The sequence below is a fragment of the Poecile atricapillus genome, chromosome 26 (assembly GCF_030490865.1).
Source record: "Poecile atricapillus isolate bPoeAtr1 chromosome 26, bPoeAtr1.hap1, whole genome shotgun sequence".
Taxonomy (NCBI): Eukaryota; Metazoa; Chordata; class Aves; order Passeriformes; family Paridae; genus Poecile; species Poecile atricapillus.
Genome location: NC_081274.1, coordinates 3270744 through 3286123, shown reverse-complemented (window position 1 = coordinate 3286123; position 15380 = coordinate 3270744). Strand labels below are relative to the sequence as shown.

The window sequence follows — 15380 nt, the reverse complement described above, 5'->3', positions numbered from 1 at the left end:
GGAAACCGCCCCCGGCAATGCGGGCTCAGCTCCAGCTGCCAGGTGGAGCACGTCAGCCTGGAGCACCCCCTGAGCCGGCACTGGGGCACGGCCCGGCCCCCACAGCGCCGGGGGCAGCGGGGGAGGCACTGGGGGGGCCCAGAGGGGGATTGGGGTGTGCTGGGAGTCCCTGGGAGGGAGTTTGAGATAGACTGGTTTAAACTGGGGAAGGGATTGAGGTGCTTAGGATGGCTGGGAAGGGGTTTGAAGGATGTTGGGGAGGGTGGGATGGGGTTCTGGGGGTTCTGGTTGTCAGGAAAATTAATCCACAAACACTAGAGGTTTATGTCCAAAAAGGAGACAGAGGAGTCCTTTTTCTTTATTCGAATAAAGGGAGAGGCCATGGGGCATTCCCCTGGGGTCTCTCAAATTCTTGGAGGGTGCAGCCTCCTTTTTATCCTAATTCCCGGCCGCTTGTCCCTTCTCTCTTTCCCCATAGGCTGAGGTACTTGAGAGGTACAGGCTTCCCGGAACGCCTGATACCGGCGGTGATACCTTTCTCCCCCCCCCCTCCATGCATAATCCCTTCTTAACTTTTATGGAATTCATAGTGTTCTTTCAGTGCCCCTTTGATCTTCTACTGGAATCCATCCCATTGTTTCTGTGTCTCTCACTGATAGTATATCTTATCAACTGACCCACAGCTTGTTTGTAAAGACAAACCTGTCATTCTTCTCATGGTGGACACTGGGAGGGAGTTTGGGGGTGCTGGGTGTCACTGGGAGGGAGTTTGGGGGTGCTGGGTGTCACTGGGAGGGATTTGAGTGAGCCTGGAGGAGCTGGAAGGAGATTGGGGATTGGAAAGCAGGGATTGGGATGAGGTTGGTTGTGCTGGGAAGAGACTGGGAGGGGACTTCATGAGTCCTGGTGGGGCTGGAAGGGACTGGGAGAGGGTTTGGGGGTCCTGGGGCAGTGGGGAGAAATTGGGAGGGGGCTGTGGGATCCTGAGAGGAACAGGAGGGGCTCTGGTGGGTCCTGGGGAGGCTGGGAAGAGACTGGCAGTGATTTAGCAAAACAATGATATTGATCCAGTATCAATATCAATCTGTTAATGGACAAAAAACCTCTCCAACAGTTTAAAGTTACAAAGTGGATGTTTAATCACAGCACTGGGCAAGTGCAGGAGTCACCTCTTAATACACACTGCAAGTTGACAAATGATTCCAGTGTCTATTTACTTACAAAAGTCTTAAATATCCAAAATACATATTAATATTTATAGATATGCATAATGCTAAACACTTCCCATTCCCCACTTTGGATTAAAATGCACAGCAATGAGTTTAAAAAGTCATTATGCCTGTGTGGTTGGCTCCATCATTTGAGGAGGGGGTGGTTTTGGTGAGGAGAGGTCATCAAGAGATGAAGGAAAACCGCTCTTCCTCACTCTCACCTTTCTACCTTTACAATGGTGGACATTACAAATAACATTTGGTACAATTCCAGTTTCCTTCCTTGTGACTTTTAAATGGGTTTCCAGATGTAAGGTCTGTGATCTTCCTGAACCCGTTGATCAGTTTCTCTTCTCTCATTATAAGCACAGCTGAACAAACATACAATGAAAAGGAATTTTTTACCTAAGTCCGAGATTCATTATCTCAAATCCTGCTTCTCAATTAATCATTAACTCTAACTAGTTCCAGCAAGGCCTATCTCTAGCTAACATCTCCAATTTTTCTAAAATACCTAATTTTTTAAAATTAGTGAGTCCAAAGGAGGTTTCAGAGGGTCCTGGGAGGGCTGGGAGGGTGCTTGGAGTGTTTGTGAGAAGTTTTGGGGGTCCTGACTTCTGTAGACCCCCAGAGATGCCATCAAACACTGCCCACAGCAAGAGGCTGACGGGGATTATAGTTTCCGTTGTTGGGCTTCGTCTTCCTGGCACTGGGGCTTGGCTTCTGCCTGTGCAGGAAGGTGACGTGGGGGGCCCGGGGGTCATGTCCTCCCCCCCCACAGAGCGTGTGTGCTCCCCTCTGGGCCCCCCAAGCCCGGTGTCACCCCCTTTTCTCTGCCCACACAGCTCCTGAGGCAAAAGGTTCTCGAGGATTGAAAGTCAACAATTCCCATTGTCATTCTGTATCCTGTTGGATTTTTATTCCCCTGCTTTCATCCAGGTGCCCACAGGGACCCAGGAAGATGTGGAGCCTCCAAGCCAGGTGTCTTCCCAACACGGATCACCAGGACCACGGATCACCAGGGCTCTGCCCAACGGGGGTCACTGGGGATCATCCAACGCCGATCCTCCCATGGGGGATGGAGCTGGAGCAGCGCACGAAGCTCTTCCCGCACTCGGGGCACTCGCAGGGCTTCCCTTACTGGTGCCTCCCTTGGTGTCGGGTCAAGTTAGAGCTGTGTGAGAAGCTCTTCCCACACTGGGGACACTCGTAGGGCCTCTCCCCACTGTGGATGCGCCGGTGGATGGTGAGGTTGGAGTTGCGGTTGAAGCTCTTCCCGCAGTCGGGGCAGCGGAAGGGCCTCTCCTCTGTGTGAATCCGCTCATGTACGAGGACATGAGAGCTGCGCTGAAACCTCTTCCCACACTCGGGACACTCGTAGGGCCTCTCTCCAGTGTGGATGAGCTGGTGTTTTCTCAGGTCAGAGCTCCACCCAAAGCTCTTCCCACATTTTAAGCAGGTGTAGGGCCGTTCCCCTGTGTGGATCACCTGGTGTGTCATCAGGTTAGAGATATCTCTGAAGCTCTTCCCACATTTCCCACACTCATAGGGTCGTTCCCCAGTGTGGATCCTCTGGTGTTTCCTCAGGCTGGAGCTCTGGCTGAAGATCTTCCCACATTCCCCACACCCGTAGGGCTTTTCCCCAGTGTGGATCCTCTGGTGCCGGATCTGCTCAGAGCTCCACCTGAAGCCCTTCCCACATTCCAAGCACTTGTGGGGCTTCTCCCCCAGCTCTGAGCTCTGGCTGGATCTCTGGCCGTGTTCTTGGCACTGGGGGGATCTTTCCTCCTTGCAGCTCCCTGGACTGGGTTTGCAGCCCCTCCTTGTGCGGCATCTCCAGGGCTTTTCCTCCTCCTCTTCCATCTGGACACGGTTTGGAAAGGAAAATTCCTGGTTAGGAGGAAAAAGAGAGAGGAGAGTGCCTTGGGCTGGGGGTTCCTCCTTGCCCAAGTTCATCTCAGAAAGTCATTGGGCATCTTGTGTCTGTAACAAAGCAAAGCACCAAGATTCAGCCCAAACATCAAAACAAAGATCAGAAACTACCCAAACACCAAATTCTGGCAAAACCCCTCCAGAATACAAAGATTCAACCCCTGCAAAAACACAAAGCACCAACATTTAGCCCAATAAAGTTCAGAAACACCAAGATTCAGCCCCATCAAAATTGTGGATCCCCTCCCCAGTCACCTCCAGGGCAACACTCCTGGGACTTCACATACAGCGAGGGTGGAACCTTGTGCTGCTTCCTCTTCCTGCTCCTCCACCTCCTGTGTCCCTACTCTTCTTCACACTCCTCTTCCTCCTACTATTTCTCTTGCTGCACAATCCTACTTTCTCCTTCCACGTGAATTCTTTGACCATTTTGTTCCTCAGCCCTGCTTCTCCTTCCCTTCTCCTCCTGCCCCCAGGCCCAGCACCCACTGCTGCCTCCCTCTTCCCCCCCAGTCCCACAGCATCCCACCGCAGGGGCACGGATGGAGCTGGGCCAGCTCGGCCTGGGGCAGCGCTGGGCTCTCGGCCGCTTCCGCCCGCACTCGCTCCCCACTGCAGCCGCTCCCGCCACCACAGCGCGGGGGGGCCCGGCCTTGGCGCTCCCCCCTCCCACCTCCCCAAATTCCCCTCAAGGGGGGCGCCAAGGCCCGGGGGGCACAGGTGGGATCCAGGTGGGACCATTGAGGGAAGAAAATGGAATGTCAGAGGGGCATCCTGGACAAAGGGATAATGACCCCAAAATATCTCTCAAGTGTCCCTTGGGAGCCTGTGGAGGTCGTTTGCACATTCTCCCAGAGGGAATTAAGGACATGGGTACCCAGGGGGCGGCAATAAGGGAAGTCCAGAAGGGATTTAGACAACAGGGGATGGATGGTGTTGGTGTGCTGGGAAGGGATTGGCTGAAGGGGAGTGTGCAGGAATGTGCTTAAGGCAAGAAGCAGCAGGAGCAATCCATGGGGTAAGAAAAGGGATGATAGAAAAGAGGGGGTAAAGAAAAATACTGAGAATTGGAAATGTTTTTCAGAAGGGTCTTATCCTCCAAAATCGCCAGCTCTGATGGGTTGGCATTTAAGAAAAAAAGTTGGAAACATCCACGAATACGATGGCTCTGAGAGAGGCTGCTGGGAGTTTCTTCTCTGCCTGAGACCTGGCCAATAGCTGGCCAGTTCTGACAGTATTTTTGACCACTGAAAAGTGAGATTACCTTTGTGAATACCACCTTTTAAACCTAAAGCCAGGAGCTTTTGGGTCTTTTGTGTTTCTGGCTTTAAAACATAACAGAGCTCTGGTGCAGCCGAGCCCCCCCCTCCCCGCTTTCCCCACAGCCTGTACGGCCTCGGGGTGGGGGCGTGGGGCCAGAGCCCAGCAGCTCCCGGGAAGGGGATGGAGACTGGCAGGAGCCCTGAACAGCAGCACTGCCGGGCCAGGCCGGTCCCTGGCTCAGCTGAAATTTCTGCTGCCGCTGGATTTCACCAGAAACTGCCGAGTACGGGCAGGGGAAGCCATCGGCCTGCAGCGTGCTGAGATGCTGGCCACCCTCCCCCAGCACAGCCACTGAAAAATCACCCATCAAAAACAGCCCCAGCCTCTGCCCGTGAGCATCCACAAGACTTGGGCCAGATTTAAACCACTTCACTACCCAGATGAGACCTGCAGATTTAATCCTTTTCCAGAGAGAGGAAAGGGAGAGTGATCATCATGTAAAGAGACAACATAAACCATCCAAGTCAGTGAAGGAACGAATCAAGCCTCAGATGGAAGGAGAATGAGGACATGCTTTAATAAGCTAAAATACTCTTTTGGTGAGGCCATGGAGATGAACAATGTTTCTGAATAACTCCTTTAATTCATGAAAAGAGTATAAGGTGGAATGAACTATTCAAACCATGAACTCTGAGCAAAGGTATCCACTGATGAGCTAAGCAGATAGGAGAGTAGTTGTGATCCCATGAGATGCTGGAACAGAGAATGAAAAGTGAGAGTTGATGGAGATACTTGGGCACCCAGGAAGAAAAAGAGAAAACCTCTGTTCCCAGAGATGATCACAGGGAGAAATGAAGAGAACCTTTGCCTTTGAATAACTCATCCTTAAAATAATACTCCTTGAGTTCATGGCCCATGAACGCACCTCAGAGTGGTGTGAAATGGGAAGAGGGAATGATGGCAGAGTTTTTTCCAGGCAGCTGCCAATCAAGAGAAAGGAAAAGCCACAAGAAACTGTTTTTCTTGTGGAAAACTCTCCATGGAATGACAAGAGAGAACTCTCTCTACAAAGACTGATGAAATGACCATTGTAGAGCTGGGACTGCTTTAACCACCAGATTTTGTCTCTATGCTGTCAGTCGGGCAAGGAAAAAGGTGAGATGGGAAGAAAAGGTGTCTGGAAGTTTTATTCTGGTTTCTTATTTTTGTAGTTCCAGTAATAAAATTTCTTTATTCCTTTTAAGTTTTAATCCTGTTTTGCCCTTCTCCAAATCCACAACTCACAACAAGAAATGAATAAGTATTCTAGTGATTTTTAGCTACTGCTAAAACCACCAAACCAGCTGATCCAGATCCTCTGTACCTCCACATTCCAGGACAGGAAAACAAGGAGGTCAGGATTTCAGGGGGTTTCTCTGAGCTGGGAGCGGCAGGAGCGGGCGCAGAGCTGCGGCACCGGGAGCACGGGCTGGGGGCCTGTGGGGAGCTGTGGGGCCGGGCCGGGGCTGTGGGGCAGCCGGGGCTCAGCGCCGGGCGCTGCCTGACCCCACCACCCCCCGGGCAGGGCCGGCAGTGGCCCCCGGCCCCCAGGAGGCTGCGGGACGCCCCGGCCGCTGCCCGGCCCCGTGGAGCTGCCGGCCCTGCCCGCCGGGGGGGCCGCCTTTGGACACTGCGGCAGGACAGGGACCGGCTCTGGGATACGGGCTGGGGAGGGGAGCCTCAGCACAGCCAGCACCAGGAAGGAACAGCTCACAAATGGGGATTACACCTGCAAGGATCCAGATGATCTTTTAAGGATCACAAGCTCCTGGCACAGGCATTGCCCTCCTGGCCAGGGGACAGCCCACCCAAACAGCCCCTGGCAAGGAATCAGCCTTCCAGCTGCAGGGCACAAGGACACTGCAAGCACAGACAGGAGCACCCTCAGCACGAGCAAGTCCAGCCCTTGATGGACACGGATTCTCAGCGGTCTCACAGCTCCCATTCCACCAGGGACCCACCACACTGCTGCCCTTGGGAACATCCAGGGTGGCTCTGGATCCAGAGGAGACCTTTCCTGATGGACACAGGGACCTCTCCATCCACTCAGAATCTTACACATAAGGGGGGAAAATTGTTAAGGAATATTTTAATAATTAAGGCACTAAGTGGGAAATATGAGTGGGTGTACTCTATTCAGCCACTATTAGCAGTTGTGAGGGATGGGTTTAAAATGCAGGAAGTTTTATTTGCTCACAACTGTGACTGCAATTTACTGGGAAGTGATTTGATGGCTAAATTGGGAATGCAAATTAATGTTGCATAAGGTGATACAGAGGCTGGTTCTGTTTTACCTCTGTGTCAAGTGTCTGGCAGATCCTAGGCTGAAGTGAACCCACAAGTGTGGGCAGCCCCAGGGAAATTGGCAAAATTAGATATGGAGCCTCTCCAAATTTCCCTGAAGCAACCAGGACAAGAGGTGTCGAAAAGCAATCCCCTGTTCCAAGGGAGGGAAGGAAGGGCTCACAGCCTGTCTGGGAGTCCTGCTCAAGGCACGGCTTGGAGAGCCAGGGATGGCTCCCTAGAATGCTCCTATCCTGCCAAACAAGAAATCCAATGGAATCCACAGAATGCTGCAGGACCCAAGAAGAAGAAATGAGATGATGAAACCGAGGCACTCCACACTCTCAGATCCTTACACCATCCTCAACCAGGTGCCCTCCTCACACTGCTGCCATTCACAACTTGATGCAAAAGATGCTTTCTGGGGATCTGCCCACTTCCAGAGGATGCAAACAGAATTCTGCCTTGGGCTGGCAACAAGAGGTAGAAGGGAAAATGCTCAAGACATGGACGGTCCTTCTGCAGGGATGCACGGAAGCACCGGCCTGATTGGGGCAAGCCTTGCAGGAAATATCAAAGGAATTGACCTCACCCCCAGGGACTGGCTTAATGCAGGATGTGGATGACTTGATCCAGTCAGAAAAACAAGGAGAAGAGGTAGAGGAAACCTCTGTGAAATGGCTTCATTTTCAGGCAAAAAAACAGCTTTGAGTATCTGAAAATAAAGAAAGGGCAAATGGTGGAGAAAATGTTTAAATATTTGGGACCTATTTTGACTGAAGGCTTGTGGTGAATTGACTCAGAGAGGGTCCAGGGAATACCAGAAATAATGTTTCCTAGGACTAAAAAGGTACTGGAACAATTCTTACAATTAACAGGGAATTGCTGGAGCTGGACTGAGGATTCTTTGCTCTAGCCTGAGCATTGTATGAGTTTTTTAGCCCCAGATAGCCTCAATGTTATGGAGTGGACACAAGAAAGAAAACAAAACTTAACAAAATGAAAAAAATAAAATAATTGATGCCCCAGCCATGGCTCTTCCAGACTCAGAAATCTGAATTGGAAGGGAATATTAAACAGGCCACCCCTGAGCCTGCACTGAAGGCAACGCAGCAGCAGCCAGGGCTCCCCAGCGGGGGAAGCCCCTGGGCCTGCCCACAGATCCTCTGCTCAAATCCTCGGCCTGGCCACCCTCCTTTGCCATCTCCAGCCACTGCGGGACAATCCTTGCTCTCACTCTTGCAGCTTCAGCCCTTTCTGTGCCTGCCCTCGCCACAGCTGCTGGGGAAGGCACCGGGACAATTCCACTCTGCCTCTCAATTCCACTCACACTCTGCCCTGCCTGGGATTAGCTGCTGCCAAAATAGACCAACTTTAAAATGGCTTCAAATCTTATTTCTCTGGTCACACTAGGTTTGCCTTTTGTCTTGGGGAAAGGAATTTTAATAATTCTTTTAAAGGAATTTTAATGTTTCTTTTCCACCACTCAGCAGAGATGTGTTTAACACCTCAACAGACTGGGAATAGCCCAAAAGATTCTCCCCAAGATAACGACAAAATCAACAAAACATCAACACCCAGCAGCAAACATCAACCAACATCTCCCCCAGACACTGCCCCAGGCACAGCTGGAGGCACCTGGTCTGGAAAAGGCTGAGCAGGAAATCCAGGAGTGCCCACCTAATTCACATCACAGGCACAGAAATCCGGCTGCAACAGGAAACCAAATCCTAACAATTCCACACCTTCAAACCAATGAACATTAAACCAAGGGATTTCTATGGGGTCAGACTGTATAAATTCCGGAAACATCTATTAAATTCACATGTCTTGGAATGATTTTCTCTGCACACCCAGCCAAAGTGAGGAATTAATGATTTCTGTTGCACATTCTGGCCAGACTCAAGTCATGCCTTGATTTTATACTGTTGGAGAGTTTTTATTCATCTCGCAGTTTTGGTGACAAGACTACACCATTATTATGCTTTTCTTTAATAATCCTACTTCTATATTGTTACTCAGAATGGTAGTGCTGGGCCAGGGTTGGGAGAATCAGTTTTTAGACTTAGGGCAAGAAGTAGAAAAAATCTTGATTGCTTTGGATTTTTTTGGGAATGTGTGTGCGTGGCTGTTACGATGGCAAAATTTTGGTGTGCATTTTTGAATGTTCACCTTTATGCCTCAGTTTTAAAAACTAAGAGTTTTAAAGGTGACCTCCTTAACTTGTAAAGAGATAGTATAGTATTTTTTTCTTCAAAAATGTCACTTTTGGAGTGGCCACATGTGAGTCATCCCATGGCTGCCCTGGAAGAGAAGTTTCCTTCCAGGCAGCCAGGAGAGGAGCTTTAGAAATGCAAATTAACACTGATGGCCCAAAGCCTACACAGTGGACCAGGGGCTTCCTGCCTGCAGGAGGAATTGGAATAATTCCCTCTGCCCCTCAGCCCAAGCTCTGCCTGCTTGCACAGATGGAATTTGCACAGCTAAAGGCAGAGCCCATTGTGAGGATATCTGACTCTGCAGCAGAAATTGGTTAAACTGCAAAGGAAAACAGAAGATGGGGAATGTTGTGAAAACTTCACTAAAACAAGGGGGGGGGAATCATCCCTGTCCCCACTCCAACATGTGCTGTCTCTGTCTATGTTATATAGGGTGTATGAGACCACTAGGGTTTATTTGCTACCACAAGTTCAGAGAAATCAGCTGGGAATCCAAGTATGTGATGATTTAATGAGAAAAAAGCCGACAATTGATACAGCCCTGGCTGAAGGGAGCACCCAGAAATGGGGAAAAGATGAACGGCCACCAGAACAAATCCTGCAACACCATGGACCAGACCCTGGGAACCCTGATGAATTCATATCAGGTACCAGAGAAAACATTTATCATTTCAATGGCATAATTAGATTACAGGATGTCATTGAAATAATAACCAACCAGACAGCTCCAGCTCCTGACCTTCCCCCCAGCCAATCCACTCAGATGAGGAACACAACATTTCATCATGGGATGGGATCACATTATCTATTAGCAGAAGGAGGCAGAATTTGTGGAAAATTAAATGACTCAAACTGCTGTTGACAAATAGATGAGAACAGATACCAAAGGAAACAAGAAAGCAGCTCATGAACCAGTCCAAACAAGGAAAGGATGGAAATGGGAAACGTTTTTGTGCTTCCCCAGCAGACCATGGGTTAAACAAATGCCAGACAGAGCTGTCCCCCTTCAAACCCACACACCAAAAATTCTGTAACTCAGGAATTCCTCCAGAAATATCTGCTAGGATCTCCCCAAATTGAGTGAAAGGGAGGATGGGGACCCCCAGACTGAGCAGGAGGGGCCTGGAACCCCCAAATCTAAACACATAGGAGGAGGGGGTTGGGGATTGGCGGGATGATTGGGAAGGGGCAAAAGAGTGGGGGAAAAGAAGGGGCTGGGACTCACAAAGAATAGGAGACGGTGCTGAGAAACCCAAATTGAATTCGGTGGGGTTAGTGGATCGGGGGAACGACGAAAAAGGGGGGAGAGGAGAGGGAAAGGTGGGCTTGGGATGAAAGAAATGTGGTTCCCCGTCCCGCAGCACTCGATCCCTGGAGCGATACCCTGCGGCTTGTGGGGAGGAGGATCCGCATTGGGGGGTCCCCAAGCCCCCTGCCCATCCCAGCGTGTCCATCTCACTGATGCCCTCCAGCTCCCAGCCCGGCCCCGGCCGCCTGCTCTGCTCCCTGATGGATTTCTCCCCTGCCCACATCCAGCTGAGCTGCTCCCAGGGCCAGCAGCAGCTCTCGGGCCACGTGCTGGCCACTGCCGTGCTCCCCAGCGGGGACTGGAGCCAGCAGCTCCTGGTGCTGCTGGAAACCGCCCCCGGCAATGCGGGCTCAGCTCCAGCTGCCAGGTGGAGCACGTCAGCCTGGAGCACCCCCTGAGCCGGCACTGGGGCACGGCCCGGCCCCCACAGCATCGGCAGGGGCTGCCAGGACACGGAGGCCATTTGGGGCTCCTGGGCTTAACTGGCAGCCCCTCCTTGAGAACCCCTCTCCCCCTCTCCCAGCTCCCCTCATCCCCCTCTCCCAGCCCTTTCCCACCGCCTCCCGGCCCCGCTCCGCTCACCCCAGAGCTCCTCGCCAGCAGCCGAGAGATGGAGCAGGAGGGGAAGGAGGAGGAGGAGCGGGAGGAAGAGGAGGGGTAGAGGAGGAGCAGGAACTGCAAGAGGAGCAGCAGAGGAGGCCCCACGTGCGTCCATCGCTCTCTGGATCTGCAGCCCCTTCGCGCCGGGAGCATCGGGCCCCGCATCCCGCAGCTCACCGGGGACGGGAACCTCGCCCCGAAGGTCTTGGGCCGTCCTGGCAGGATTTCTTTGAAGGGGAAGGGATATTTGGAGCTCACTCGAAGGATCTTTGGGGACCCCTGTTCCTTTTTCTCGGCACGGGCAGGGCAGAGCGATGTTTGGGTCTTGCAGGACTCTAAAGCTGACCTGAGATGCCCGGTACCGGCAGGGGGAGGGGAGCAGCGAAAAGGGGGGAGCCCCGGGAGTCCCGGAGCCTGAAATGGGGGCCTGGAGAGAGGGGACCCCGAGAGCCGGGAGGGAGGGGAGCCTGGAGAAGGGGCAGCCCGGAGAAGGGATGAGCCTGCACAGGGGGAAGCCCTGGGACACCAAAGTGGGGACCCCTCAGAAGGGGAACCTCAGGGAGGGATTTTTTCCTCTCAGTCCTGATGCTTTGGAGATTTTCATGAACACAAGACACCTGATGACTTCTAGAGATGGGCTTGGGCAGGAGGAACCCTGAATCCTAGGTGGTCACCCCTTGCTTTTCCCCCCAAACCAGACTTCTCATGCCCAAGCATTAGATGAATGGAGGAGAAGAAGGCAGAGAGGAAGATGCTCTGGGACCCCCAGGCAACAACAGTCAGTACAATAGTGGAGGCAAAAGCATTATCACCAAATACATCTGCCCAGAGGGCAGAACTCGTTGCCTTAACCAGAACACTAGAATTAAGTGAAGGGAAAAGGGTAAACATATGGACTGGCTCAAAGTATGCTTTTGGAGTAGTGCATGTACACAGAGCACTGTGGAAAGAAAGAGGACTGCTGTCTTCTCAAGGCACACACATTAAACATCATGTGGAGGCTAGATTTAGAGCAGGCTGTAGGCCCATGGCCTGCCAGCCCTGCCTGAGAGCTAGCCTGGGAATTTCATGTGAGGATTCCAAACAATCCTCAAAGACAGAAAACAGCCTGCAGGTGCTGTTTGTCTGTTCCTTTGTTTTCCTTGCAGGAGAGGATCAGGGGGGTGGCGAGCCCCACTGACCAATGATGGTAATGTAGTACTTTACTAACCAGTAAGAGTTTCCTTTCTGTATTTTCCACGATCTGGTCTATAAGACAAGCCTAGAGCAATAAACTAGAGATTCTCTCCTGTTCTGACTCCCTTGAGAGTCCTGTCGTTCTTTCCAGCCGTTCCCAAATAGAACGACATCATCAAGATGCAGTCCTGCAATTAATAAAAGCAGTACAAAAGCCCAAGCAAGTAGCAATCATGCACTGCAAAGCTCACCAATCAGGAAACTCCAAAATGCATGAGGGAAATCGGAAAGCAGACTGGACAGCCCAACAAGCTGCTCGAGAAGCGCAAACTGCAGTGCCATTGATACCTTTAAAAACTAATGTATCTCAATTCAATTTACCCCCAGAACCAAAATATTCAAGAGAAGATGGGAAATTGGGACGCTCACTGAATGCACAGAATTCAGAAGGGTGGTATGTGACTACACAGGGACAAGTACTGGTACCCCCCTCGATAATGACAGAAGTTCTACAAATTAAACATAATGAATGTCATTGGATTGCAGAGGCACTGATGAAATTGATAAAACAAAATTTAATTTCAGTATGGATGTTAACAATCCAAAATTATTAATGTCACAATGTGAAATTTGCTTAAAGAACAATCCAGTGGCTAGATGACAGGCACAATTAGGGAAAACCAGGAGATTATTGGCAAGTAGATTTTGTAGAATTACCAAGAACTCGAGGATACAAATACCTATTGGTAGGGGTTGACACATTTTCAGGATGGCCAGAAGCTCTTCCCTGTCGCACAAATCAAGCAAAGTAGACAGTCAAGTGGTTACTGCAAGAAATCATTCCAAGATTTGGGGTGTCTCTAGGAATATCATCAGATAGGGGCCCACATTTCACAGCCACAGCAGTGAGGGAGGTGAGTAGGTTACTGGGAATAGCTTGGCATCTCCATACACCATGGAGACCCCAATCCAGTGGACAGGTAGAGAGGATGAATCAGACATTGAAGAGGTAAATCAGCAAAATATGCCAAGAGGCTAAATTGCAGCAGCCACAAGCTTTACCAATAGCACTGCTGAGGACTCGGATAAAGCCTAGAAGCGGGATGTCAGTCAGTCCTTATGAGATATTGGATGGGAAACCATATGAATCCCCTGAACCTAATCCAAATGTACATGTTACAGGGAAGCAAGAGGTGTAGAATTATGTTCTGTCTCTTGGAAAAGCTCGAGCTCGACTTTGGAGCACCCTTGTGTGGAATAGGCCGCTGACTCTTGAGAATCCAGTTCATGACATCCCCCCGGGAGATGAAGTGTACGTTAAAAGCTGGAACGAAGAACCATTAAAAGAAAGGTGGAATGGACCCTATCAGGTACTGTTAACTACCTTGACAGCAGTCAAAGGAGCTGGACTGGATCCCTGCATACATTACACCAGAGTGAAGAAGGTTTCCCCTGCACTGTGGACTGCACAAACTGTGGGGCCAACAAAGCTGCAGATAAAGCGGGTTTGATTGTTTCAAATGTCTAGGTTGCTAGTGACTGGAATGGTGATTATTTTATGGCCTTCACTGCCATCAGTTGGAATCAATGTTACCTTGGGATGTGAAATGCAAAAGGATCAGCTGACAACTCTTCATTTTAGAATGAAGAGGGATGTGGGGGTGCAGCCAGAAACACAAGTGATAAAAGTCTCTAATACTATTCAGGCAGAAAATGGGATGATTAGATTAATGAAAGATTTTGCCAACATGCAAAACACCAGCAAAATAACTGCCTGTCTGCCAATACCAAAGGCAGCAGGAGACCAAATAAATTGGGGAATTATAACATCAAAATTACCTGAAATACAAAAGAATAAAAATGAAAATGTGAGTTGTGTATTGCAAATAGATTACGAGTACCCAAATAAGACAGTGTTTGAAAATGCTGTGAAGCCAAAGTATTCATCTAGATGGGATTGTCATGAAAATGGAGGAAAGTATGAACCAAAACTAGGCTGGGATGGGGGATTAGGGAATTAGGGATGGTGTTATGAAAAGATAGGAAAGGTCATTAAAGAAAAGATTCCAGTATCGAAGTGGAAGTGTGAAGGACAGGAAGGAAAAGATCGGGCTGAAGCTTGGGACAGTGCATGGTCAATGAGTGTGCTTCAGAAATTCCAATCTATGGCAGATAGCCCTTGGTGCATTAAGTGGGAAGGCTCTGAAAATGAAACAGATCCAGGGGTATGGAACACTGCAACCAGTAGTAGAATGGAGGCAGACAAAGTGAATTGGTGGGTATGGAACAAAACTTAGGACTGTACTTCTGATGATGAAGAAATAAAACAAATGCCACCACTAGTGATAGCTCTGCAAATTGGATGTGCCTGCAGAGGAATCAAACATAAACAAGGTGAAATAAATGACAAGACAGGACAAGTGATCCAAAAGGTAATATGGAGCACAAGTACAATTCAGAGTCCAGGCCAATCTGGATGGGCAGCAAGCGATGGCAGCTGGACAACACATTTGCCTGTAGGTGAAAAAGTAAAAGAGATTACTTTAGGCCTCCCCACCTTATGCCCAATTTGGAAAAGGTCCCCATTCAAGGGAGAACATTAACTTCTGCTAATAAGGACAAGACGAGAAGTTCAGGAAAACAAATCTGAAGATGAAGAAAGATGGCAGGAACGCTCCAGTAGTGTAAAATTTGAGTGGGCTCTGGAATCCTTGTTTGGTCCAATAGCAAATTATAACAATAGAAAGATGTTGTACAAACTTACAGGTCAGGTAGAAAGATTGGCAAGAGTTACCAAAGAGGGATTTAGAGAGCTAAATGTACAATTACAAGCCACAACTAAAATGACCCTGCAAAACAGATTGGCTTTAGATATGTTATTGTTGAAAGAACACGGAGTATGCAGGTACCTAAAAGGACAAATTGATCACTGCTGCATCCACATCCCAAATGGAACTGCAGATGTAGAACATGACATTAATCTATTGAAACAAATAGACCATGAAGCACAGAAAGAGAGGGAAGATCTGACCACAAGTTAGTTAGATAAAATTTTTGAAGGGTTGGGATGGAATGTGAGCTCCTGGATCAAATCTATTCTTGAGAGTCTGATAATCCTACTGATTGTGTTCTTAGCAATCTGGTTAATCTGTGCAGTTCTGAAAGGAGAGATAAAGAAAAGAGTATCCTGGAACCAGAAGATAATAAAGGCGCTGACACGGGACAGAGATCCACATCCACATTTGTCATCTCCAAGTCCTCCAGAGTGTAAGAACACTTACAACAACTGTGGATTCGAAGATGAACATCAAGTATAAACTCAGAAAAAGGACTGTATATAGTGAAAGC

General features: G+C 49.7%; 1 protein-coding gene and 3 pseudogenes across 1 annotated transcript in view; 3 read left to right on the top strand and 1 right to left on the bottom strand.

Annotated features, from left to right (window-relative positions):
- LOC131588521 (zinc finger protein 850-like) overlaps positions 1-15380 on the top strand; it is a 497145-nt pseudogene that overhangs the window by 41978 nt on the left and 439787 nt on the right.
- Positions 1-15380, bottom strand: part of LOC131588505 (zinc finger protein 208-like) — a 911601-nt pseudogene that overhangs the window by 487700 nt on the left and 408521 nt on the right.
- LOC131588609 (zinc finger protein 239-like) overlaps positions 1-15380 on the top strand; it is a 204302-nt gene that overhangs the window by 35785 nt on the left and 153137 nt on the right. The window lies entirely within an intron of this gene.
- LOC131588643 (zinc finger protein 850-like) overlaps positions 1-15380 on the top strand; it is a 105956-nt pseudogene that overhangs the window by 26613 nt on the left and 63963 nt on the right.